Source organism: Canis lupus, chromosome 37, assembly GCF_048164855.1.
Source record: "Canis lupus baileyi chromosome 37, mCanLup2.hap1, whole genome shotgun sequence".
NCBI classification, from domain to species: domain Eukaryota; kingdom Metazoa; phylum Chordata; class Mammalia; order Carnivora; family Canidae; genus Canis; species Canis lupus.
The window spans coordinates 31789357-31813961 of record NC_132874.1 but is presented as its reverse complement, the minus strand read 5'-3'; positions in this window follow the sequence as shown (position 1 = coordinate 31813961).

Below are 24605 nucleotides of genomic sequence, written 5' to 3'. Positions count from 1 at the left end.
AGGTGCAGGTGGCAAACACAATCACCAGGTCTCGGTGAGGCCCTGGTGGGGACCAGTGTCACAAGGTACATGACAAACTAGAAACACCGCAGCCCCCAGGTCCACATGATGTCCATGTGGGAACGAGAATCAACAGTTATAGGTTAGGACCAGGTGGGTATCTGACTCACCATTTCCAGGTGAGACCCAGGTGGGAAACAATGTCACCATGTCCAGGTGTGGTCCAGGTGAAGACCAGAGTTAATAGGTCCGACTTGGTCACTGTTAGTGAACAGTGTAACCATATCCTGATGCTACCCAGGTGGGTACCAGAGACACCAGGTCCTGGTGAGGCCCAGGTTGGACCAGAGACATGAGGTCCAGGTGAGGTCCCGATGGGAACCAAAGTCACCAGGTCAGGAGAGGCCATGCTTTGGATCAGAGTCACCAGTTACAGGTGAGGCCCAGGTGGAGCCTGAGTCACCTGGTATAGAAGAGGCCAAAATCAGGACCAGAGTTACCAGGATCAGGACATTCCCAGTGGGGAACAGAGTAACCATGTCCCGATGATGCCCAGGTAGACCCAGCGTCACCAGGTCCAGATGAGGCGCAGGTGGGGAGCATATTCACTAGGTCTCGGTGACACCCAGTTGAGGACCAGTGTCACCAGGTCTATTTGAGCCCTAGAAGGGTAACAGATTCACCTGGTCTAGGTGACATCCAGATGGGGACCAGAGTCACCATGTCAGGGTGAGGCCCCGAGGGGATCAGGAGTCATCATGTCCAGGTGAGGCTCAGGTGTTTAACAGAGTATCCAGGTCATAATGGTCCACAGGTGAGGACCACAGTCACCAGATCTGGGTGAGGCCCAGGTAGGATCAGAGTCACCACTTCCAGGTGAGTCCAAGAAGGAGTCCACAGCAATCAGGTTCAGAGGGGAACAAAGTCACCAGGACTGGGTGACGACCAGATGGGGACCAGATTCACCAGGTCCAGGTGATTCCCAGGTGGTGACCAGGGTTACCAGGTACGGGTGAGAACGATGTAAGGACGAGATTCACCAGGTCATACTGGGCCCACCGGGGACCTGTGTCACCATGTATGGTGACCAGAGTCACCTGGTACAGAAGAGCCAAAAGTCAGGACCGGAGTTACCAGGATCAGGTCAGTCCCAGTAGGGAATAGAGTAACCATGACCCGATGATGCCCAGGTAGAACCCGAGTCACCAGGTCCAGATGAGGCGCAGGTGGGGAGCATATTCACTAGGTCCCGGTTAGGCCCAGTTGAGGACCAGTGTCACCAGGTCTAGTTGAGGCCCAGAGGGGTACCAGATTCACCTGGTCAAGGTGACATCCAGATGGGGACCAGAGTCACCATGTCAGGGTGAGCCCCAGGTGGCAACCCCACTCACCAGGTCCAGGTGAGGCCAACCTGCAGGCCAGAGTCACCAGATCCAGGTGAGGCCCTTGTGGGGACCGGAGTCACCAGGTAAATGTGATTCTACAAGAACACCACAGTCACAAGTTCCAGGTGTGGTTCATCTGGGAACGAGAGTCACCAGGTCCAGGTGAGAAAGAGGTGGGGACCAAAGTCACCAGGTCCAGATTGAGGCCTAGGTGGGGGGACCAGAGTCATCAGGACCAGTTGAGGCCAAAGTGTGGAGCAAAGTTATCATGTCCAGGTGAGGCCCAGGTGGGGAACACAGTAACCATGTCCCATTGATGCCAGGTGGGAAAAGAGTCACAAGGTCCAGACGAGGTCTAAGTGAAGAGTAGATTCACCAGGTCCTGTGCAGGCCCAGCTGAGGACCAGAGTCCCAAGCTCCGGGTAAGTCCCAGAGGGGGACCAGAGTCACCCGGTTCTGGTGATGTCCAGGTGGGAACCAGAGTCAGCACGTCAGGAAGAGGCCCAGAGGGGGAAGAGAATCACTAGGTCCAGGTGAGACCCCGATGTGGAACTGAGAAACCAGGTTCCATGATGACCATATGAGGACCTGAGTCACCAGGTCCAGGTGAGGTCCCTGTGGGAACCAGTCACCTCGTCCAGGTGAGGCCCAAGTGGGACCACAGTCTCCAGGTCCAGGTGAGGCCCAGTTATATAAGAGAGTATCCAGGTCCCAATGATGCGCAGGTAAGGACCAGAGTCAACAGGTCCAGGAGAGATCCAAATATGGATCAGAGTCATTGTGTTCCAGGTGAGGCCAGATGGAGACCACAGGAACCAGGTCCAGGAGACCCCCATAGGGGAACCAGAGCCACCAGATCCAGGTGAGGTCCAGGTGTGGCCACAGTCACAAGGTCCAGGTGAGGTGCAGGTGGCAACAGGATTCACCAAGTCCAGGTGAAGCCCAGGTGGCGACAAGTCACCACATCCAGGTGCAGACCAGCTAAGGACCAGAATCACCAGGCCCAAGTGAACCCCAAGGGGTGACCAGAGTCACCAGGTAAGGGTGAGGCCCAGAGGGGGAACCAGAGTAACCATTTAGTTTGAGGCCCAGAATGGGACCAGAGGTCACTGGTCAAAATGAGGCTCATATGGGGTATAGAGTATCCAGATCCCAGTGATTCCTGGGTGAGGACCAGAGTCACTAGGGCCATGCAGGCCCAGATGGGGAACAGAATCACTAGGTCCTGGTGAGGCATAGAAACACACCCCAGTCAGCAGTATCAGGTGAGCCCCTTGTGGGAACCAGAGCCACTTTATCCAGCTGAGTCGCAGGTCCATGTGAGGGCCACGTGAGGACCAGATTCATCAGGTCGAATTGAGGCATAGCTGGGGACAAGAGTCACCAGGTCTGGGTGCGGCGTAGGTGTGGCAAGATTCAGCAGTTCTGAGATAGGTCAAAGTGGGGACGAGAGACACCAGGTCCAGGTGAGGCCAAACTGAGGACCAGAGTCACCAGATCCAGGTGAGGTCCAGGTGGGGACCAGAGTCACTAGGTCCAGATGAGACCCAGGTGGGGACCAGAGTTACCAGTTACACGTGAGGCCCAGCTGGGGATCAGAGACAACAGGTCTATGTGAGGCCGGCTTGGGGATCATGGTCAACAGGACTACTTGAGGCCCAGGTTTGGAACACAGTAAGCAGGTCCAGGTGAGTCCCCGGTGGTGACAAGAGTCACCACGTCCAGGTGAGGCCCAGGTGGGCACCAGCATCAACAGGTACAGGGGAGGCCCTTGAAAGAACCACAGTCAACAGTTCGAAATCAGACACAGGTGGCAACCAGGGTCAGAAGGTTCAAGTCAAGCCAAAGTGGGGTTCACAGTCACTGCGGCACGGTGATACCCTGAGTGGGACGAGAGTCACCTGGTCCAGTTCAGGTCCAGTTGTGGAACACAGTCACCGGGTCGCAGGTTTGCCAGGTTGAGGACCATGGTCAACAGGGCCAGGTGAGGCCCAGATGGGGACCTGAGTCCCCAAAGCAGTGAAGCCGAGGTGGGGACCACATCACCATATCCAGGGTAGTCTCACGTGCAGACCAGAATCATCAGGTCCAGGTGAGGTGCAGGTGGCAACCAAACTCACCAGGTCCCCGTGAGGCCCTGGTGGGGACCAGAGTCACGAGGTACATGAGAATCTAGAAACACTGCAGCCACCAGGTCCACATGATGTACATTTGGGAACGAGAATCACCAGTTACCAGTGAGGACCAGGTGGGGATCCGACTCACCATGTCCAGGTGAGACCCATGTGGGAACCAGTGTCACCATGTCCAGTTGTGGCCCAGGTGAAGACCAGAGTTAATAGGTCCGGCTGGGTCACTGATAGTGAACAGTGTAACCATATCCTGATGCTACCCAGGTGGGTACAGAGACACCAGGTCCTGGTGAGGCCGAGGTGGGACCAGAGACCTGAGGTCCAGGTGAGGTCCGATGAGAACCACAGTCACCAGGTCAGGTGAGGCCATGCTTTGGATCAGAGTCACTAGTTACTGGTGAGACCCAGGTTTGGGCCAGAGTCACCTGGTACAGAAGATGCCAACGTCAGGACCAGAGTTACCAGGATCAGGTCTGTCCCAGTGGGGAATAGAGTAACCATGTCCCGGTGATGCCCAGGTAGAACCAGAGTCACCAGGTCCAGATGAGGCGCAGTTGGGAGCATGTTCACTAGGTCCCGGTGAGGCCCAGTTGAGGCCCAGAGTCACCAGGACAAGTTGAGGCCTAGAGGGTTTCCAGATTCACCTGGTCTAGGTGACATCCAGACGGGGACCAGAGTCACCATGTCAGGGTAGGCCCAGACGGGATCCAGAGTCAGCATGTCCAGGTGAGGCTCAAGTGTGGAACAGAGTATCCAGGTCATAATGGTCCACAGGTGAGGACCAGAGTCACCAGATCTGGGTGAGGCCCAGTTAGGATCAGAGTCAACAGTTCCAGTTGAGGCGAAGAAGGAGTCCACAGCAATCAGGTCCAGGTGGGGAAGAAAGTCAACAGGACTGGGTGAGGCCCAGATGGGGACCAGAATCACCAGGTCCAGTTGATTCCCAGGTGGTGACCAGGGTTAGCAGGTCCGGGGGAGGACCAGGTAAGGACCAGATTCACCAGGTCCAAGTGAGGCCCACGTGGGGACCTGTGTCACCAGGTATTTGTGAGCCCCAGGTGGCAACCCCACTCACCAGGTCCGGCTGAGGCCAACATGCTGGCCATGCAGAGGAACCGTGTCCCGATGATGTCCAGGTAGGGACCAGAGTTACCAGGTCCAGGTGAGGCCAACCTGCAGGCCATGCAGTGGAACCATGTCCCGATGGTGCCCACGTAGGTACCAGAGTCACCAGGTTCAAATGAGGCCCAGATGGAGCATATTCACTAGGTCCAGGTGAGGCCCAGTTGAGGACCAGAGTCACCAGATCTGGTTGAGCCCTATAAGGGTACCAGAATCACCTGGTTTAGGTGACATCGAGTGGGGACCAGAGTCACCAGGTCAGGGTGAGGCACAGAGAGGTTCGAGAGTCATCATGTCCAGCTGAGGCTCAGCTGTGGAACAGAGTCACCAGGTACCAATGATGCCCAGGTGAGGACCAGAGTCACCAGATCTGGGTGACGGGCAAATAGGATCAGAGTCACCAGGTCCAGGTGAGGGCAAGAAAAAGTCCACAGCAATCAGGTCCAGGTGGGGAACAAAGTCACCAGGACTGGGTGAGGCCCAGATGGGCACCAGATTCACCAGGTCCAAGTGAGGCCCAGGTGGTGACCAGAGTCCCCGGTTCTGGGAGAGGACCAGGTAAGGACCAGAATCACCAGGTCCAAGAGGCCCACGTGAGGACCTGAGTCACCAGGTATGGGTGAGTCCCAGGTGGCAACCCCAATCACCAGGTCCAGGTGAGGCCAGCCTGCGGGCCAGAGTCACCAGATCCAGGTGAGGCCCGGTGGGGACGGGAGTCACAAGGTAAATGTGAGTCTACAAGAACACCACAGTCACCAGGTCCAGGTGTGGTTCATGTGGAAACGGGAGTCACCAGATCCAGCTGAGAACCAGTTGGGGACGACAAGTCACCAGGTCCAGATTGAGGCCTAGGTGGGGGGACCAGAGTCATCAGGACCAGTTGAGGCCAAAGTGTGCAGCAAAGTTATCATGTCAAGGTGAGGACCAGTTGGGGAACAGAGTAACCATGTCCCATTGATGCCAGGTGGGAAAAGAGTCACAAGGTCCAGACGAAGCCTAAGTTTGGAGTAGATTCACCAGGTCCTGTTGAGGCCCAGCTGAGGACCAGTGTCGCCAGCTCCGGGTGTGTCACCCGGTTCTGGTGATATCCAGGTGGGGACCAGTGTCACAAGTCAGGGTGAGGCCCAGAGGGGGACTAGAATCACTAGGTCCAGGTGAGGCCCCGATGTGGAACTGAGAATCCAGGTCCCATGATGCCCATATGAGGACCTGAGTCACCAGGTCCAGGTGATGTCCCTGTGGGAACCAGTCACCCCGTCCAGGTCAGGCCCAGGTGGGACCACAGTCACCAGGTCCTGGTGAGGTCCAGGTATATAAGATAGTATCCAGGTCCCAATGATGCACAGGTAAGGACCAGAGTCAACAAGTCCAGGAGAGGCCCAAATATGGATCAGAGTCATTGTGTTCCAGGTGAGACCAGATGGAGACCACAGGAACCAGGTCCAGGAGAGCCCCATATGGGAACCAGATCCACCAGATCCAGGTGAGGTCCAGGACGGACCACAGTCACAAGGTCCAGGTGAGGCGCAGGTGGCAACATGATTCACCAAGTCCAGGTGAGGCCCACGTGGTGACCTGTCACCAGATCCAGGTGCGGACCAGCTAAGAACCAGATTCACCAGGCCCAAGTGAAGCCCAAGGGGTGACGAGAGTCACCAGGTAAGACTGAGGCCCCGAGGGGTAACCAGAGTAACCAGTTTAGTTTGAGGCCCAGAATGGGACCAGAGGTCCCTGGACAAAGTGAGGCCCAGGTGTGGAATAGAGTATCCAGGTCCCAATGATGCCTGGGTGAGGACCAGAATCACTAGGGCCATGAAAGCCCAGATGGGGAACAGAATCACTAGGTCCTGGTGAGGCATAGTATAAGAAAACAGTCACCAGTACCAGGTGAGCCCCTTGTGGGAACCAGAGCCACTCTATCCCGCTGTGTCCCAGGTCCATGTGAGGCCCACGTGAGGACCAGATTCATCAGGTCGAATTGAGGCATAGCTGGGGACAAGAGTCATCAGGTCTGGGTGCGGCCTAGGTGGGTCAAGATTCAGCAGTTCTGAGTTAGGTCAACGTGGGGACGAGAGACACCAGTAAATGTGAGGCCAAACTGAGACCAGAGTCACCAGATACAGGTGAGTTCCAGGTGGAGACCAGAGTCACCAAATCCAGGTGAAGTCCAGGTGGGGACCAGACTAACCAGTTCCGGGTTAGGACCAGGTAAGTACAAGATTCAACAGGTCCACGTGACGCCCACGTTGGGACCTGTGTCACCAGGCATGGGTGAGTCTCAGGTGACAACCCCACTCACTAGGTCCAAGTGAGGCCAACCTGCAGGCCATGCCGAGGAACCATGTCCTGATGATGCCCAGGTGGGGTCTAGAGTTATCAGGTCCAGGTGAGGCACACTTGCAGGACATGGAGGGGAACCATGTCCCGGTAATGCCGAGGTAGGGATCAGAATCACCATGTCCAGAAGAGGCCCAGATGGAGCATATTCACCAGGTCAAGGTGAGGCCCAGTTGAGGACCAGAGTCACCAGATCTGGTTGAGCCCTATAAGGGTACCAGAATCACCTGGTTCAGGTGACATCGAGTGGGGACCAGAGTCACCAGGTCAGGGTGAGGCCCAGAGAGGTTCCAGAGTCATCATGTCCAAGTGAGGATCAGGTGTGGAAAGAGTCACCAGGTACAAATGATGCCCAGTTGAGGACCAGATTCACCAGGTCTGGGTGACGCACAGATAGGATCAGAGTCACCAGTTCCAGGTGAGGCCAAGAAGGCGTCCACAGGAATCAGGTCCATGTGGGGAACAAAGTCACCAGGACTGGGTGAGGCCCAGATGGGACCAGATTCACCAGGCCCAGGTGATTCCCAGGTGGTGACCAGAGTTACCAGTTCCGGGGAAGGACCAGGTAAGGACCAGATTCACCAGGTCCAATTGAGGCCCACGTGGGGACCTGTGTCACCATGTATGGGTGAGGCACAATTGGCAACCCCACTCACCAGGTCCAGGTGAGGCCAACCTGCAGGCGATGGAGAGGAACCTTGTCCCGATGATGCCCAGGTAGGGACGAGAGTTACCAGGTCCAGGTGAGGCCAACCTGCAGGCCATGCAGTGGAACCATGTCCCGATGATGCCCAGGTAGGGACCAGAGAAACCAGGTCCAGGTGAGGCCAACCTGCAGGCCATGCAGTGGAACCATATCCCTATGATGTCCAGGTAGGGACCAGAGTCACCAGGTCCAAATGAGGACCACATGGAGCATATTCACTAGGTCCAGGTGAGGCCCAGTTGAGGACCTGAGTCACCAGATGTGGTTGAAGCCTAGAGGGGTACCAGAATCACCTGGTCCAGGTGACATCCAGATGGGGACCAGAGTCACCAGGGAAGGGTGAGGCCCAGAGAGGTTCCAGAGTCATCATGTCCAGGTGAGGCTCAGGTGTAGAACAGAGTCACCAGGTACCAATGATGCCCAGGTGAGGACCAGAGTCACCAGGTCTGGGTGACCCGCAGATAGGATCAGAGTCACCAGGTCCAGGTGAGGCCAAGAAGGAGTCCACAGCAATCAGGTCCAGGTGGGGAACAAAGTCACCAGGACTGGGTGAGGCCCTGATGGGGACCAGATTCACCCGGTCCAGGTGATTCCCAGGTGGTGAACAGAGTTACCAGTTCTGGGTGAGGACCAGGTAAGGACCAGATTCACCAGGTCCAAGTGAGGCCCACGTTGGGACCTGTGTCACCAGGCATGGGTGAGTCTCAGGTGACAACCCCAATCACCAGGTCCAGGTGAGGCCAACCTGCAGGCCATGCAGTGGAACCGTGTCCCGATGAAGCCCAAGTAGGGATCAGAGTTACCACGTCCAGGTGAGGCCAACCTGCAGGCCATGCAGAGGAACCGTGTCCCGATGAAGCCCAGGTAGGGAACAGAGTCACCAGGTCCATATGAGGCCCAGATAGTGTATATTCACTAGGTCCAAGTGAGGCCCATTTGAGGACCAGAGTCACCAGATCTGGTTGAGGCCTAGAGGGGTACCAGAATCACCTGGTCCAGGTGACATCAAGATGGGGACCAGAGTCACCAGGTCAGGGTGAGGCCCAGAGAGGTTCCAGAGTCATCATGTCCAGGTGAGGCTCAGGTGTGGAACAGAGTAATCAGGTACCAATGATGCCCAGGTGAGTTCCAGAGTCACCAGATCTGGGTGACGCGCAGATAGGATCACAGTCACCAGTTCCCGGTGAGGCAAAAAGAGACCACAGCAATCAGTTCCAAGTGGGGAACAAAGTCACCAGGACTGGGTGAGGCCCAGATGGGAGCAGATTCACCAGGCCCAAGGGAGGCCAAGGTGGTGACCAGAGTCCCTGGGTCTGGAAGAGTACCAGGTAAGGACAAGATTCACCAGGTCCAAGAGGCCCACGTGGGGACGTGGGTCACCAGATATGTGTGAGGCCCTGGTGGCAACCCCACTCACCAGGTCCAGGTGAGGCCAACTTGCAGGCCAGAGTCACCAGATCCAGGTGAGGCCCTAGTGGGGACCGGAGTCACCAGGTAAATGTGAGTCTACAAGAACACCACAGTCACCAAGTCCAGGTGTGGTTCATGTGGGAACGAGAGTCACCAGGTCCAGCTGAGACCCAGATGAGGACCACAGTCACCAGTTCCAGATTGAGGCCTAGGTGGGGGGACCAGACTCATCAGGACCAGTTGAGGCCAAAGTGTTGAGCAAAGTTATCATGTCCAGTTGAGACCTAGGTGGGGAACAGAGTAACCATGTCCCATTGATGCCAGTTGGGAAAAGAGTCACAAGGTACGGATGAGGCCTAAGTGAGGAGTAGATTCACCAGGTCCTGTTGAGGCCCATTTGAGGACCAGTGTCCCCAACTCTGGGTGAGTCCCAGAGGGGGACCATAGTCCCCCGGTTCTGGTGATATCCAGGTGGGGACCAGAGTCAGCACGTCAGGGTGAGGCCCAGAGGGGGACGAGAACCACTAGGTCCAGGTGAGGCCCCAATGTGGGTCTGAGAAACCAGGTCCCATGATGCCCATATGAGGACCTGAGTCACCAGGTCCAGGTGATGTCCCTGTGGGAACCAGTCACCTCGTCCAGGTGAGGCCCAGGTGGGAGCACACTCACCAGGTCCAGGTCAGGCCCAGGTATATAGAGAGTATCCAGGTCCCAATGATGGCCAGGAAAGGACCAGAGTGAACAGTTCCAGGAGAGGACCATATATGGATTAGAGTCATTGTGTTCCAGGTGAGGCTAGATGGAGACCACAGGAACCAGGTCCAGGAGAGCCCCATATGGGAACCAGAGCCAACAGATCCAGGTGAGGTCCAGTTGGGACCACAGTCAGGAGGTCCAGGTGAGGCGCAGGTGACAACAGGGTTCACCAAGTCCAGGTGAGGCCCAGGTGGCCACCAGTCACCAGATCCAGATGCGGAGCAGCTAAGGACCAGATTCACCAGGCCCAAGTGAAGCCCAAGGGGTGACCAGAGTCACCAGGTAAGGGTGAGGCCCAGAGGGGAACCAGAGTAACCAGTTTAGTTTGAGGCCCAGAATGGGACCAGAGGTCCCTGGTCAAAGTGAGGCGCAGGTGTGGAATAGAGTATCCAGGTCCCAAAGACGCCTGGGTGAGGACCAGAGTCACTAGGGCCATGCAGGCCCAGATGGGGAACAGAATCACTAGGTCCTGGCTAGGCATAGAATAAGACCACAATCACCAGTATCAGGTGTGCCCCATGTGGGATCCAGAGCCACTCTATCCAGCTGAGTCCCAGGTCCATGTGAGCCCTACGTCAGAACCAGATTCATCAGGTCGAATTGAGGCATAGCTGGGGACAAGATTCACCAGGTGTGGGTGCGGACTAGGTGGGGCAAGATTCAGCAGTTCTGAGTTAGGTCAAAGTGGGGACGAGAGACACCAGGTCCAGGTGAGGGCAAACTGAGGACCAGAGTCAACAGATCCAGGTGAGCTCCATGTTGGAAAGAGAGTCACCATGTCCAGGAGAGGTCCAGCTGGGGACCAGAGTCACCAGATCCAGGTGAATTCCAGGTGGGGACCAGAGTCACCAGATCCAGGTGAAGCCCAGGTGGGGACCAGAGTCACTAGGTCCAGATGAAGCCTAGGTGAGGGCCAGAGTTACCAGGTACACGTGAGGCCCCGGTGGGGATCAGAGGCAACAGGTCCATGTGAGGCCGGCTTGGGGACCATGGTCAACAGGTCTACATTAGGCCCAGGTGGAACACAGTAACCAGGTCCATGTGAGCCCCGGTGGTGACAAGAGTCACCACGTCCAGGTGAGGCCCAAGTGGGGACCATGATCACCAGTTACAGGGGAGGCCCTTGAAAGAACCAGAGTCAACTGTTCGAGGTCAGTCGCAGGTGGCAACCGGGGTCAGCAGGTTCATGTCAGGCCAAAGTGTGGTTGACAGTCACTAGGGTACGTTGAGACCCAGAGGGGGACCAGAGTCACCTGGTCCAAGTGAGGTCCAGTTGTGGAACACAGTCTCTGGGTCCCACATTTGCCCAGTTGAGGACCATGTTCAACAGGGCCAGGTGAGGCCCAGATGGGGACTGGAGTCCCCAAATTCAGTTGAAGCCCAGGTGGGGACCAGAGTCACCAGATCCAGGGTAGTCTCAGGTGGAGACCAGAATCACCAGGTCCTGGTGAGGTTCAGGTGGCAACCACAATCACCAAGTCCCGGTGAGGCCCTGGTGGGGACCAGAGTCACGAGGTACATGAGAAGCTAGAAACACTGCAGCCACCAGGTCCACATGATGTCCATGTGGGAACGAGAATTACAAGTTACAGGTGAGGGCCAGGTGGGGATCCGAGTCACCATGTCCAGGTGAGACCCTGGTGGGAACCAGTGTCACCATGTCCAAGTGTGGACAAGGTGACGACGAGAGTTAATAGGTCCGGCCGAGTCACTGTTAGTGAACAGTGTAACCATATCCTGATGCTACTCAGGTGGGTACCAGATACAAGGTCCTGGTGAGTCCCATTTGGACCAGGGACATGAGGACCAGGTGAGGTACCGATGGAAACCACAGACACCAGGTCAGGTGAGGCCATGAATAGGATCAGAGTCACCAGTTACAGGCGAGGCCCAGGTGGAGCCAGAGTCACCTGGTAGAGAAGAGGCCAAAGTCAGGACCAGAGTTACCAGGATCAGGTCAGTCCCAGTGGGGAATAGAGTAACCATGTCTCGATGATCCCCAGGTAGAACCAGAGTCACCAGGTCCAGATGAGGCGCAGGTTGGGAGCATGTTCACTAGATCCCCGTGAGGCCCAGGTCAGGACCAGAGTCACCAGGTCAAGTTGAGGCCTAGAGGGACACCAGATTCACCTAGTCTAGGTGACATCCGGATGGGGACCAGAGTCACCAGGTCAGGGTGAGGACCAGAGAGGTTCCAGAGTCATCAGGTCGAGGTGAGGCTCAGGTGTGGAACAGAGTATCCTGGTCATAAGGGTCCACAGGTGAGGACCAGAGTCAGCAGATCTGGGTGAGGCCCAGTTAGGATCAGAGTCACCAGTTCCAGTTGAGGCCAAGAGGAGTCCACAGCAATCAGGTCCAGGTGGGGAAGAAAGTCAACAAGACTGGGTGAGGCCCAGAGGGGGACCAGATTCACAAGTTCCAGGTGATTCCCAGGTGGTGACCAGGGTTACCAGGTCCGGGTGAGGACCAGGAAAGGACCAGATTCACCAGGTCAAAGTGAGGCCCACGTGGGGACCTGTGTCACCAGGTATGGGTGAGCCCCAGGTGGCAACCCCACTCACTAGGGCCAGGTGAGGCCAACCTGGAGGCCATGCAGAGGAACCGTGTCCCGGTGATGCCCAGGTAGGGACCAGAGTTACAAGGTCCAGCTGAGGCCAACCTGCAGGCCATGCAGTGGATGCATGTCCCGATGATGCCAAGGTAGGGACGAGAGTCACCAAGTCCAACTGAGGCTCAGATTAAGCATATTCACTAGGTCCAGGTGAGGCCCAGTTGAGGACCAGAGTCCCCAGACCTGGTTGAGTCCTAGAGGGGTACCAGAATCCCATGGTCCAGGTGACATCCAGATGGGGACGAGAGTCACCAGGTCAGGGTGAGGCCCAGAGAGATTCCAGAGTCTTTAAGTCCAGGTGAGGCTCAGCTGTGGAACAGAGTCACCAGGTACCAATGATGCCCAGATGAGGACCAGAGTCACCAGGTCTGGGTGATGCGGAGATAGATTAGAGTCACCAGTTCCAGGTGAGGCCAAGAAAGTGTCCACAGCAATCAGGTCCAGGTGGTGAACAAAGTCACCATGACTAGGTGAGGCCCAGATGGGGACCAGATTCACCAGGTCCAGGTGAGGTCCAGGTGGTGACCAGAGTCCCCGGGTCTGGCAGAGGCCCAGGTAATGACCAGATTCACCAGGTCCAAGTGAGGCCCACGTGAGGACCTGAGTCACCAGGTATGGGTGAGGCCCAGGTGGCAACCCCACTCACCAGGTCCAGGTGAGGCCAACCAGCAGGCCAGTGTCACCAGATCCAGGTGAGGCCCTAGTGGGGACCGGAGTCACCAGGTAAATGTGAGTCTACAAGAACACCACAGGGACCAGGTCCAGGTGTGGTTCATGTGGGAACGAGAGTCACCAGGTCCAGGTGAGCCCCAGGTGGGGACCACAGTCACCGGGTCCAGATTGATGCCTAGGTGGGGGGACCAGAGTCATTAGGACCAGTTGAGGCCAAAGTGTGGAGCAAAGTTATCATGTCTAGGTGAGGCCCAGGTGGGGAACAGAGTAACCATGTCTCGTTGAAACCAGGTAGGAAAAGAGTCACAAGGTTCAGACGAGACCTAAGTAAGGAGTAGATTCAACAGGTACTGTTGAGATCCAGTTGAGGACCAGTGTCCCCAGCTCTGGGTTAGTCCCAGAGGGGGACCAGAGTCACCCGGTTCTGGTGATATCCAGATGGGGACCAGAGTCACCATGTCATGGTGATGCCCAGAGTGGATCCAGAGTCATCATGTCCAGGTGCGGCTCAGGTGTGGAACAGAGTATCCAGGTCATAATGGTCCACAGGTGAGGAACAGAGTCACCATATCTGGGTGAGGCCCAGCTACGATCAGAGTCACCACTTCCAGGTGAGGCCAAGAAGGAGTCCACAGCAATCAGGTCCAGGTGGGGAACAAAATCACCAGGACTGGGTGAGGACCAGGTAAGGACCAGATTCACAAGGTCCAAGTGAGTCCCACGTGGGCACCTGGGTCACCAGGTATGGGTGAGGCCCAAGTGGCATCCCCACTCACCAGATCCAGGTGAGGACACCCTGCAGGCAATGCAGAGGAACCGTGTCCCGATGATGCCCAGATAGGGACCAGAGTTACCAGGTCAAGAGGAGGCCAACCTGCAGAGCATTATGGGAACCATATCCCGATGTTGCCCACGTAGGGACCAGAGTCACCAGGTCCAAATGAGGCCCAGATGGAGCATATTCACTAGGTCCAGGTGAGGCCCAGTTGAGGACAAGAGTCACCAGAACTGGTTGAGCCCTAGAGGGGTTCCAGAATCACCTGGTCCAGGTGACATCCAGATGGGGACCAGATCACCAGGTCAGGGTGAGGCCCAGAGAGGTCTCAGAGACATCATGTCCAGGTGAGGCTCAGGTGTGGAATGAGTAACCAGGTACCAATGATGCCCAGGTGAGGACGAGAGTCACCAGGTCTGGGTGAGGCACAGATAGGATCAGAGTCACCAGTTCAAGGTGAGGGCAAGAAAGAGTCCAGAGCAAACACGTCCAGGTGGGGAACATAGTCACCAGGACTGGGTTAGGCCCAGATGGGGACCAGATTCACCAGGTCAAGGTGAGGCCCAGGTTGTGACAAGATTCCCAGGGTTTGGGAGAAGACCAGGTAAGGGCCAGATTCACCAGGTCCAAGAGGCCCACGTGGTGACCTGAGTCACCAGGTATGGGTGAGGACCAGGTGGCATCCCACTAACCAAGTCCAGGTGAGGCCAACCTGCAGGCCAGAGTCACCAGATCCAGGTGAGGCCCTAGTGGGGCCAGAGTTTCCAGGTAAAAGTGAGTCTACAAGTACACCACAGTCACCAGGTCCAGGTGTGATTCATGTGGGAACGAGAGTCACAAGGTCCAGGTGAGACCCAGGTGTGGATGACAGTCTCCAGGTCCTGATTGAGGCCTAGGTGGGGGGACCAGAGTCATCGGGACGAGTTGAGTCCAAAGTATGGAGCAAAGTTATCATGTCCAAGTGAGGCCCAGTTCGGGAACAGAGTAAAAATGTCCCATAGATGCCAGGTGGGAAAAGAGTCACAAGGTCCAGACGAGGCCTAAGTGAGGAGTAGATTCACCAGGTCCTGTTGAGGCCAAGTTGAGTATCAGTGTCCCCAGCTCTGGGTGATTCCCAGAGGGGGACCAGAGTCACCCGGTTCTGGTGTGAGTCAGGTGCGGACCAGAGTCACCACGTCAGGATGAGGCCCAGAGGGGAACGAGAATCACTAGGTCCATGTGAGGCCCCGATGTGGAACTGAGAAAACAGGTCCCATGATGCACATATGAGGACCTGAGTCACCAGGCCCAGGGGAGGTCCCTGTGGGAACCAGTCACCTCGTCCAGGTGAGGCCCAGGTGGGACCACAGTCACCATGTCCAGGTGAGGCCCAGGTATATAAGAGAGTATCCAGGTCCCAATGATGCCCAGGTAAGGTCCAGAGTCAACAGGTCCAGGAGAGGCCCAAATATGGATCAGAGTCATTGTGTTCCAGGGGAGGCCAGATGGAGACCACAGGAACCAGGTCCAAAAGAGCCCCATATGGGAACCAGAGCCACCAGATCCAGGTGAGGTCCAGGTGGGACCACAGTCACAAAGTCCAGGTGAGGCGCAGGTGGCAACAGGATTCACCAAGTCCAGGTGAGTCCCAGGTGGCGACCAATCACCAGATCCAGGTGCGGATCAGCTAAGGACCAGATTCACGAGGCCCATGTGAATCTCAAAGGGGTGACCAGAGAAACCAGGTAACGGTGAGGCCCAGAGGGAGAATCAGAGTAACCAGCTTAGTTAGAGGCCGAGAATGGGACAAGAGGTCCCTGGTCAAAGTGAGGCCCAGGTGTGGAATCGAGTATCCAGGTCCCAAAGATGCCTGGGTGAGGACCAGAGTCTCTAGGGCCATGCAGGCCCAGATGGGGAACAGAATCACTAGGTCCTAGTGAGGCATAGAATAAGACCAGAGTCAGCAGTATCAGGTGAGCCACTTGTACGAACCAGAGCCACTCTACCCAGCTGAGTCCCAGGTCCATGTGAGGCCCACGTGAGGACCAGATTCATCAGGTCGAATTGAGGCATAGTTGGGGACAAGAGTCACCAGGTCTGGGTGCGGCGTAGGTGGGGCAAGATTCAGCAGTTCTGAGTAAGGTCAAAGAGGGAACGAGAGACTCCAGGTCCAGGGGAGGCCAAACTGAGGAACAGAGTCACCAAATCCAGGGAAGAACCATGTTGGAAAAAGAGTCACCAGGTCCAGGAGAGGTCCAGGTGGGGACCAGAGTCACCAGATCCAGGTGAAGTCCAGTTAGGGACCAGAGTCACCAGATCCAGATGAGGCCCAGGTGAGGACAGAGTTACCATGTACACGTGAGGCCCCGGTGGGGATCAGAGGCAACAGGTCCATGTGAGTCCCGCCTGGGGACCATGGTCAACAGGTCTACTTGGGACACAGGTGTGGAACACAGTAAGCAGGTCCAGGTGAGTCCCCGGTGGTGACAAGAGTCACCAGGTCCAGGTGAGGCCCAGGTGGGGACCAGGAACACCAGGTACAGGGGAGGCCCTTGAAAGAATCAGAGTCAACAGCTCGAGGTCAGGCACAGGTGGCAACCATGGTCAGCAGGTCCTAGTCAGGCCAAAGTGGGCTTCACAGAAACTAGGGCACGGTGAGACCCAGAGGGGGACCAGAGTCACATGGTCCAGGTGAGGTCCAGTTGTGGAACACAGTCACTGGGTCCCTATTTTTCCCCATTGGGGACCATGGTCAACAAGGCCAGGTGAGGCCCAGGTGGGGACCGGAGTCCCCAAATCCATGTGAAGCCCAAGTGGGGACCACAGTCACCAGATCAGGGTAGTCTCGGGTGCAGACCAGAATCACCAGGTCCAGGTGAGTTGCAGGTGGCAACCACACTCACCAGGTCCCGGTGAGGCCCTGGTGGGGACCAGAGTCACGAGGTACATGAGAAGCTAGAAACACTGCAGCTACCAGGTCCACATGATGTCCATGTGGAAACGAGAATCACCAGTTTCAGTTGAGGACCAGGTGGGGATCCGACTCACCATGTCCAGATGAGACCCAGGTGGGAACCAGTGTAACCATGTCCAGGTGTGGCCCAGGTGAAGACCAGAGTTGATAGGTCCGGCTGGGTCACTGATAGTGAACAGTGTAACCATACCCTGATGCTACCCAGGTGGGTATCAGAGACACCAGGTCCTGGTGAGCCCCAGGTGCGACCAGAGACATGAGGTCCACGTTAGGTCCCGATGGGAACCACAGACCAGGTCAGGTGAGGCCATGCTTAGGATCAGAGTCACAGGTTACATGTGAGGCCCAGGTGGAGCCAGAGTCACCTGGTACAGAAGAGGCCAAAGTCAGGATCAGAGTTACCAGAATCAGGTCAGTCCCAGTGGGGAATACAGTAACCATTTCCTGAGGATGCCCAGGTAAAACCAGAGTCACCATACCCAGATGCGGCGCAGCTGGGGAGCATGTTCACTAGGTCCCGGTGAGGCCCAGTTGGGGCCCAGAGTCACCAGGTCAAGTTGAGGCCTAGAGGGGTACCAGATTCACCTGGTCTAAGTGACATCCAGATGGGGACCAGAGTCACCATGTCAGGCTGAGGCCCAGAGGGGATCCAGAGTCAACATGTCCAGGTGAGGCTCACGTGTGAAACAGAGTATCCAGTTCATAATGGTCCACAGGTGAGGACCAGAGTCACCAGATCTGGGTGAGGCCCAGTTAGGATCAGAGTCACCAGTTCCAGGTGAGGCCAAGAAGGAGTCCACAGCAATCAGGTCCAGGTGGGGAACAAAGTCACCAGGACTGAGTGAGGACCAGGTAAGGACCAGATTCACCAGGCCCAGGTGATTCCCAGGTGGGGACCTGTGTTACCAGGTAAGGGTGAGGCCCAGGTGACAACCCCACTCACCAGGTCCAGGTGAGGCCAACCTGCAGGCCATGCAGAGGAACCATGTCCCGATAATGCCCAGGTAGGGAACAGAGTTACCAGGTCCAGGTGAGGCCAATATGCAGGCCATGCAGTGGAACCATGTCCCGATGATGCCCAGGTAGGGACCAGAGTCACCAGGTCCAAATGAGACCCAGATGGAGAATATTCACTAGGTCCAGTGAGGCCCAGTTGAGGACCACTGTCACCAGATCTAGTTGAGGCTTAGAGGGGTACCAGAATCACCTGGTCCAGGTGACATCCAGATGGGGACCAGAGGCATCAGTTCAGGGAGAGGCCCAGAGTGTTTCCAGTCATCATGTCCACGTTAGGCTCAGGCGTGGAACAGAGTCACCAGGTACCAATGATGCTCAGGTGAGGCCCAGAGTCACCAGATCTGGGTGACGCGCAGATAGGATCAGAGTCACCAGTTCCAGGTGAGGCCAAGAAAGAGTCCACAGCAATGAGGTCCATGTGGGGAACAAAGTCACCAGGACTGGGTGAGGCCCAGATGGGGACCAGATTCACCAGGTCCAGGTGAGGCCCAGGTGGTGACCAGAGTCCCCGGGTCTGGGAGAGGACCAGGTAAGGACCAGATTCACCAGGTCCAAGAGACCAACGTGAGGACATGAATCACCAGGTGTGGGTGAGGCCCAGGTGGCAACCCCACTCACCAGGTCCAAGTGAGGCCAACCTGCAGGCCAGAGTCACCAGATGCAGGTGAGGCCCTTGTGGGTACCGGACTCCCCAGGTAAATGTGAGTCTACAAGAACACCACAGTCACCAGGTCCAGGTGTGATTCATTTGGGAACGAGAGTCACCAGGTCCAGGTGAGTCCCAGGTGGGGACCAGAGTCACCAGGTCCTGATTGAGGCCTAGGTGGAGGGACCAGAGTCATCAGGACCAGATGAGGCCAAAGTGCGGAGCAAAGTTATCATGTCCAGGTGAGGCCCAGGTGGGGAACAGAGTAACCATGTCCCATTGATGCCAGGTGGGAAAAGAGTCACAAGTTCCAGACGAGGCCTAAGTGAGGAGTAGATTCACCAGGTCCTGATGAGGCCCAGTTGAGGACCAGTGTCCACAGCTCTGGGGGAGTCCCAGAGGGGGACCACAGTCACCAGGTTCTGGTGATATCCAGGTTGGGACCAGAGTCACCACGTCAGGGTAAGGCCCAGAGGGGGACCAGAATCACTAGGTCCACTTGAGGCCCCGATGTGGAACTGAGAAACCAGGTCCCATGATGCCCATATGAGGACCTGAGTCACGAGGTCCAGGTGATGTCCCTGTGGGAACCAGTCACCTCGTCCCGGTGAGGTCCAGGTGGGACCACAGTCACCACGTCCAGGTGAGGACCAGTTATATAAGAGTGTACCCAGGTCTCAATGATGCCCATGTAAGTACCAGAGTCAACAGGTCCAGGAGAGGCCCAAATATGAAACAGAGTCATTGTGTTCCAGGTGAGTCCTGATGGAGACCACAGGAACCAGGTCCAGGAAAGCCCCATATGGGAACCAGAGCAACCAGATCCAGGTGAAGTCCAGGTTAGACCACTGTCACAAGGTCCAGGTGAGGCGCAGGTGACAACAGGATTCACCAAGTCCAGGTGAGGCCCAGGTGGCGACCACTCACCATAAAGAAGTGAGGACAAGCTAAGGACCAGATTCACCAGGCCCAAATGATACCCAAGGGGTGTCCAGAGTCACCAGGTAAGGGTGAGGCCAAGAGGGTGACCAGAGTAACCAGTTTAATTTGTGGCCCAGAGTGCGACCAGAGGTCCCTGGTGAGAGTGAGGCCCAGGTGTCGAATAGAGTATCCAGGTCCCAATGATGCCTGGGTGAGGACCAGAGTCACTAGGGCCATGCAGGCCCAGATGGGGAACAGAATCACTAGGTCCTGGTGAGGCATAGAATAAGACCACAGTCACCAGTATCAGGTGAGCCCCTTGTGGGTAACAGAGCCACTCTATCCAGCTGAGTCCCAGGTCCATGAGAGGCCCACGTGTGGACCAGATTCATCAGGTCGAATTGAGGCATAGCTGGGGACAAGAGTCACCAGATCTGGTTGCGGCCTAGGTGGGGCAAGATTCAGCAGTTCTGAGTTAGGTCAAAGTGTGGACGAGAGACACCAGGTCCAGGTGAGGCCAACCTGAAGGCCATGCAGAGGAACCATGTCCCGGTGATGCTCAGGTAGGGACCAGATTTACCAGGTCCAGTTGAGGCCAATCTGCAGGCGATGCAGTGGAACCATATCCCGATGATGCCCAGGTAGGGACCAGAGTCACCAGGTCCATATAAGGCCCAGATGGAGCATATTCACTAGGTCCAGGTGAGGCCCAGTTGAGGACCAGTTTCACCATATCTACTTGAGTCTTAGAAGGGTACCAGAATCACCTGGTCCAGGTGATATCCAGATGGGGACGAGAGTCACCAGCTCAGGGGGAGGCCCAGAGTGGTTCCAGAGTCATCGGGTCCAGGTGAGGCTCAGGTGTGGAATAGAGTCACCAGGTACCAAAGATGCCCAGGTGAGGACCAGAGTCACTAGATCTGGGTGAGGCGCAGATAGGATCAGAGTCACCAGTTGCAGGTGAGGCCAAGAAAGAGTTCACAGCAATCAGGTCCAGGTGGGGAACAAAGTCACCAGACCAGGGTGAGACCCAGATGGGGACCAGATTCACCATGTCAAGGTGAGGCCCAGGTGAGGATAGAGTCCCCGGGTCTCGGAAAGGACCAGGTAACGACCAGATTCACCAGGTCCAAGAGGCTCACGTGGGGACCTGAGTCACCAGCTATGTGTGAGGCCTAGGTGGCAAACCCTCTCACCAGGTCTAGGTGAGGCCAACTGGCGGGCCAGAGTCACCAGATCCAGGTGAGGCCCTAGTGGGGACTGGAGTCACCAGGTACATGTGAGTATACAAGAACACCACAGTCACCAGGTCCAGGTGTGGTTCATCTGGTGAAGTGAAGCCCAAAGAGTGACCAGAGTTACCAGGTAAGGGTGAGGCCCAAAGGAGAACCAGTAACTAGTTTAGTTTGAGTCCCAGAATGGGACGAGAGGTCCATAGTCAATGTGAGGCACAGGTGTGGAATAGAGTATCCAGGTCCTAATGATTCCTGGGTGAGGACCAGAGTCACTAGGGCCATGCAGGCCCAGATGGGAACAGAATCGCTAGGACCAGGTGAGGCATAGAATAAGACCACAGTCAGCTATATCAGGTGAGCCCCTTGTGGGAACCAAGCCACTCTATCAAGCTGAGTCCCAGGTCCATGTGAGGCCCACGTGAGGAGCAGATTCATCAGGTCGAATTGAGGCATAGCTGGGGACAAGAGTCACCAAGTCTGGGTGCGGCCGAGGTGGGGCAAGATTCAGCAGTTCTGAGTTAGGTCAAAGTGGGGACGAGAGATGCCAGATCCAGATGAGGCCAAACTGAGGACCAGAGTCACCAGATGCAGGTCAGGTCCAGGTGTGGACCAGTCAGAAGATCCAGGTGAAGTCCAGGTGGGGACCAGAGTCACCAGATCCAGGTGAAGCCCAGGTAGGGACCAGAGTCGCTAGGTCCAGATGAGACCCAGATGAGGACCAGAGTTACCAGGTACACGTGAAGCCCCGGTGGGGATCAGAGGCAACATGTCCATGTGAGGCTGGCTTGGGGATCATGGTCAACAGGTCTACTTGAGGCCCAGGTGTGGAACACCGTAAGCAGGTCCAGGTGAGTTCCCGGTGGTGACAAGAGTCACCAGGTCCAGGTCAGGCCCATGTGGGCACCAGGATCACCACGTCCAGGGGAGGCCCTTGAAAGAACCAGAGTCAACAGTTCGAGGTCAGGCGCAGGTGGCAACCATGGTCAGGAGGTCCAAGTCAGGCCAAAGTGGGGTTCACAGTCACTAGGGCACGGTGACACCCAGAGGGGGACCAGAGTCACCTGGTCCAGGTGAGGTCCAGTTGTGGATCACAGTCACCGGGTCACAATTTTGCCCAGTTGAGGACCATGGTCAACAGGGCCAGGTGAGGCTCAGATGGGAACGAGAGCCCAAAATCAAGGTGAAGCCAAGGTGGGGACCACAGTCACCAGATCCAGGGTAGTCTCAGGGGCAGACCAGAATCACCAGGTCCAGGTGAGGTGCAGGTGGCAACCACACACAACAGGTACCGGTGAGGCCCTGGTGGGGACCAGAGTCACGAGGTATATGAGAAGCTAGAAACACTGCAGCCACCAGATCCACATGATGTCCATGTGGAAACGAGAATCACCAGTTACAGGTGAGGATCAGGCAGGGATCTGAATCACATGTCCACGTGAGACCCAAGAGGGAACCAGTGCCACCATGTCCAGGTGTGGCCCAGGTGAAGACCAGAGTTAATAGGTCCGGCTGGGTCACTGTTAGTGAAGAGTGTAACCATATCCTGATGCTACCCAGGTGGGTACCAGAGACACCAGGTCCTGGTGAGGCCCAGGTGGGACCAGAGACATGAGGTCCAGGTGAGGTCCCGATGGGAACCACAGACATCAGGTCAGTTGAGGCCATGCTTAGGATCAGAGTCACCAGTTACAGGTGAGGCCCACGTGGAGCCAGAGTCAACAAGTAGAGAAGATGCCAAAGTCAGGACCAGAGTTACCAGGATCAGGAGAGTCCCAGTGGGGAATAGAGTAACCATGTCCCGATGATGCCCAGGTAGAACCCGAGTCACCAAGTACAGATGAGGCGCAGGTGGGGAGTATATTCACTAGGTCCCGGTGAGGCCCAGTTGAGGACCAGATTCCCCCAGTCTAGTTGAGGCCTAGAGGGGTACCAGATTCACCTGGTCTAGGTGACATCCAGATGGAGACCAGAGTCACCAGGTCAGGGTGAGGCCCAGAGGGGATGCAGAGTCATCATGTCCACGTGAGGCTCAGGTGCGGAACAAAGTATCCAGGTCGTATTGGTCCACAGGTGAGGACAAGAATCAACAGATCTGGGTGAGGTCCAGTTAGGATCAGAGTCAGCAGGTCCAGGTGAGGAGAAGAAGGAGTCCACAGCAATCAGGTCCAGGTTGGGAACAAAGTCACCAAGACTAGGTGAGGCCCAGATGGGGACCAGATTCACCAGGTCCAGGTGATTCCCAGGTGGTGACCAGAGTTACCAGTTCCAAGTGAAGACCAGGTAAGGACCAGATTCACCAGGTCCAAGTTAGGGCCACGTGGGGACTTGTGTCTCCATGTATGGGTGAGGCCCAGGTGTAAATCCCACTCACCAGGTCCAGGTGAGGCCAACGTGCAGGCCATGCAGTGGAACCATGTACCGATGATGCCCACGTAGGGACAAGACTTACCAGGTCCAGGTGAGGCCAACCTGCAGGCCATGCTGTGGAACCATGTCCCGATGATGCCCAGGTAGGGAACAGAGTCACCAGGTCCAAATGAGGCCCAGATGGAGCATATTCACTAGGTCCAGTGAGGCCCAGTTGAGGACCAGAATCACCAGATCTGGTTGAGCCCTAGAGGGATACCAGAATCACCTGGTCCAGGTGACATCCAGATGGGGACCAGAATCACCAGGTCAGAGTGAGGCCCAGAGAGGTTCAAGAGTCATCATGTTCAGGAGAGGCTCAGGTGTGGAACAGAGTCACCACGTACCAAGGATGCCCAGGTGAGGACCAGAGTCACCAGGTCTGGGTGACGCCCAGATAGGATCAGAGTCACCAGTTCCAGGTGAGGCCAAGAAAAAGTCCACAGCAATCAGGTCCAGGTGGGGAACAAAGTCACCAGGACTGGGTGTGGCCCAGGTGGGGACCAGATTCACCAGGTCCAGGTGAGGCCCAGGTGGTAACCAGAGTCCCCGGGTATGGGAGAGGACCAGGTAAGGACCAGATTCACCAGGTCCAAGAGGTCCACGTGTGGACCTGAGTCACCAGGTATGGGTGAGGCCCAGGTGGCAACCCCACTCACCAGGTCCAGGTGAGGCCAACCAGCAGGCCAGAGTTACCAAATCCAGGAGAGGCCCTAGTGAGGACCAGAGTCACCAGGTAAAAGTGAGTCTACAAGAACACCACAGTCACCAGGTCCAGGTGTGATTCATGTGGGAACGAGAGTCACCAGGTCCAGGTAGGCCAAACTGAGGACCAGAGTCACCAGATCCAGGTGAGGTCCATGTTGGAAAGGAGTCACCAGGTCCAGGAGAGGTCCAGGTGGGGACCAGAGTCACCAGATCCAGGTGAAGTCCAGGTGGGGACCAGAGTCACCAGATCCAGGTGAAGCCCAGGTGGGGACCAGAGTCACTAAGTCCAGATGAGGTCAAGGTGGGGACCAGAGATACCAGGTACAAGTGAGGCCCCGGTGGGGAGCAGTGTCAACAGGTCTATGTGAGGCCGTCCTGGGGAACATGGTCAACAGGTCTACTTGAGGCCCAGGTGTGGAAAACAGTAAGCAGGTCCAGGAGAGTCCCCGATGGTGACAATGTCACCACGTCCAAGTGAGACCCAGGTGGGGACCAGGATGACCAGGTCGAGGGGAGGTCTTCGAAAAACCAGAGTCTCCAGTTTGAGGTCAGGCGCAGGAGGCAACCAGTATCAGCAGGACCAAGACAGGCCATAGAGGGGGTTCACAGTCACTAGGGAACCGTGAGACCCAGAGGGGGACCAGAGTCACCTGGTCCAGGTGAGGTCCAGTTGTGGAACACAGTCACTGGGTTCCAATTTTGCCCAGTTGAGGACCATGGTCAACAGGGCCAGGTGAAGCCCAGATGGAGACCGGAGTCCCCAAATCCAAGTGAAGCTCAGGTGGGGACCAGAGTCACCAGATCCTGGGTAGT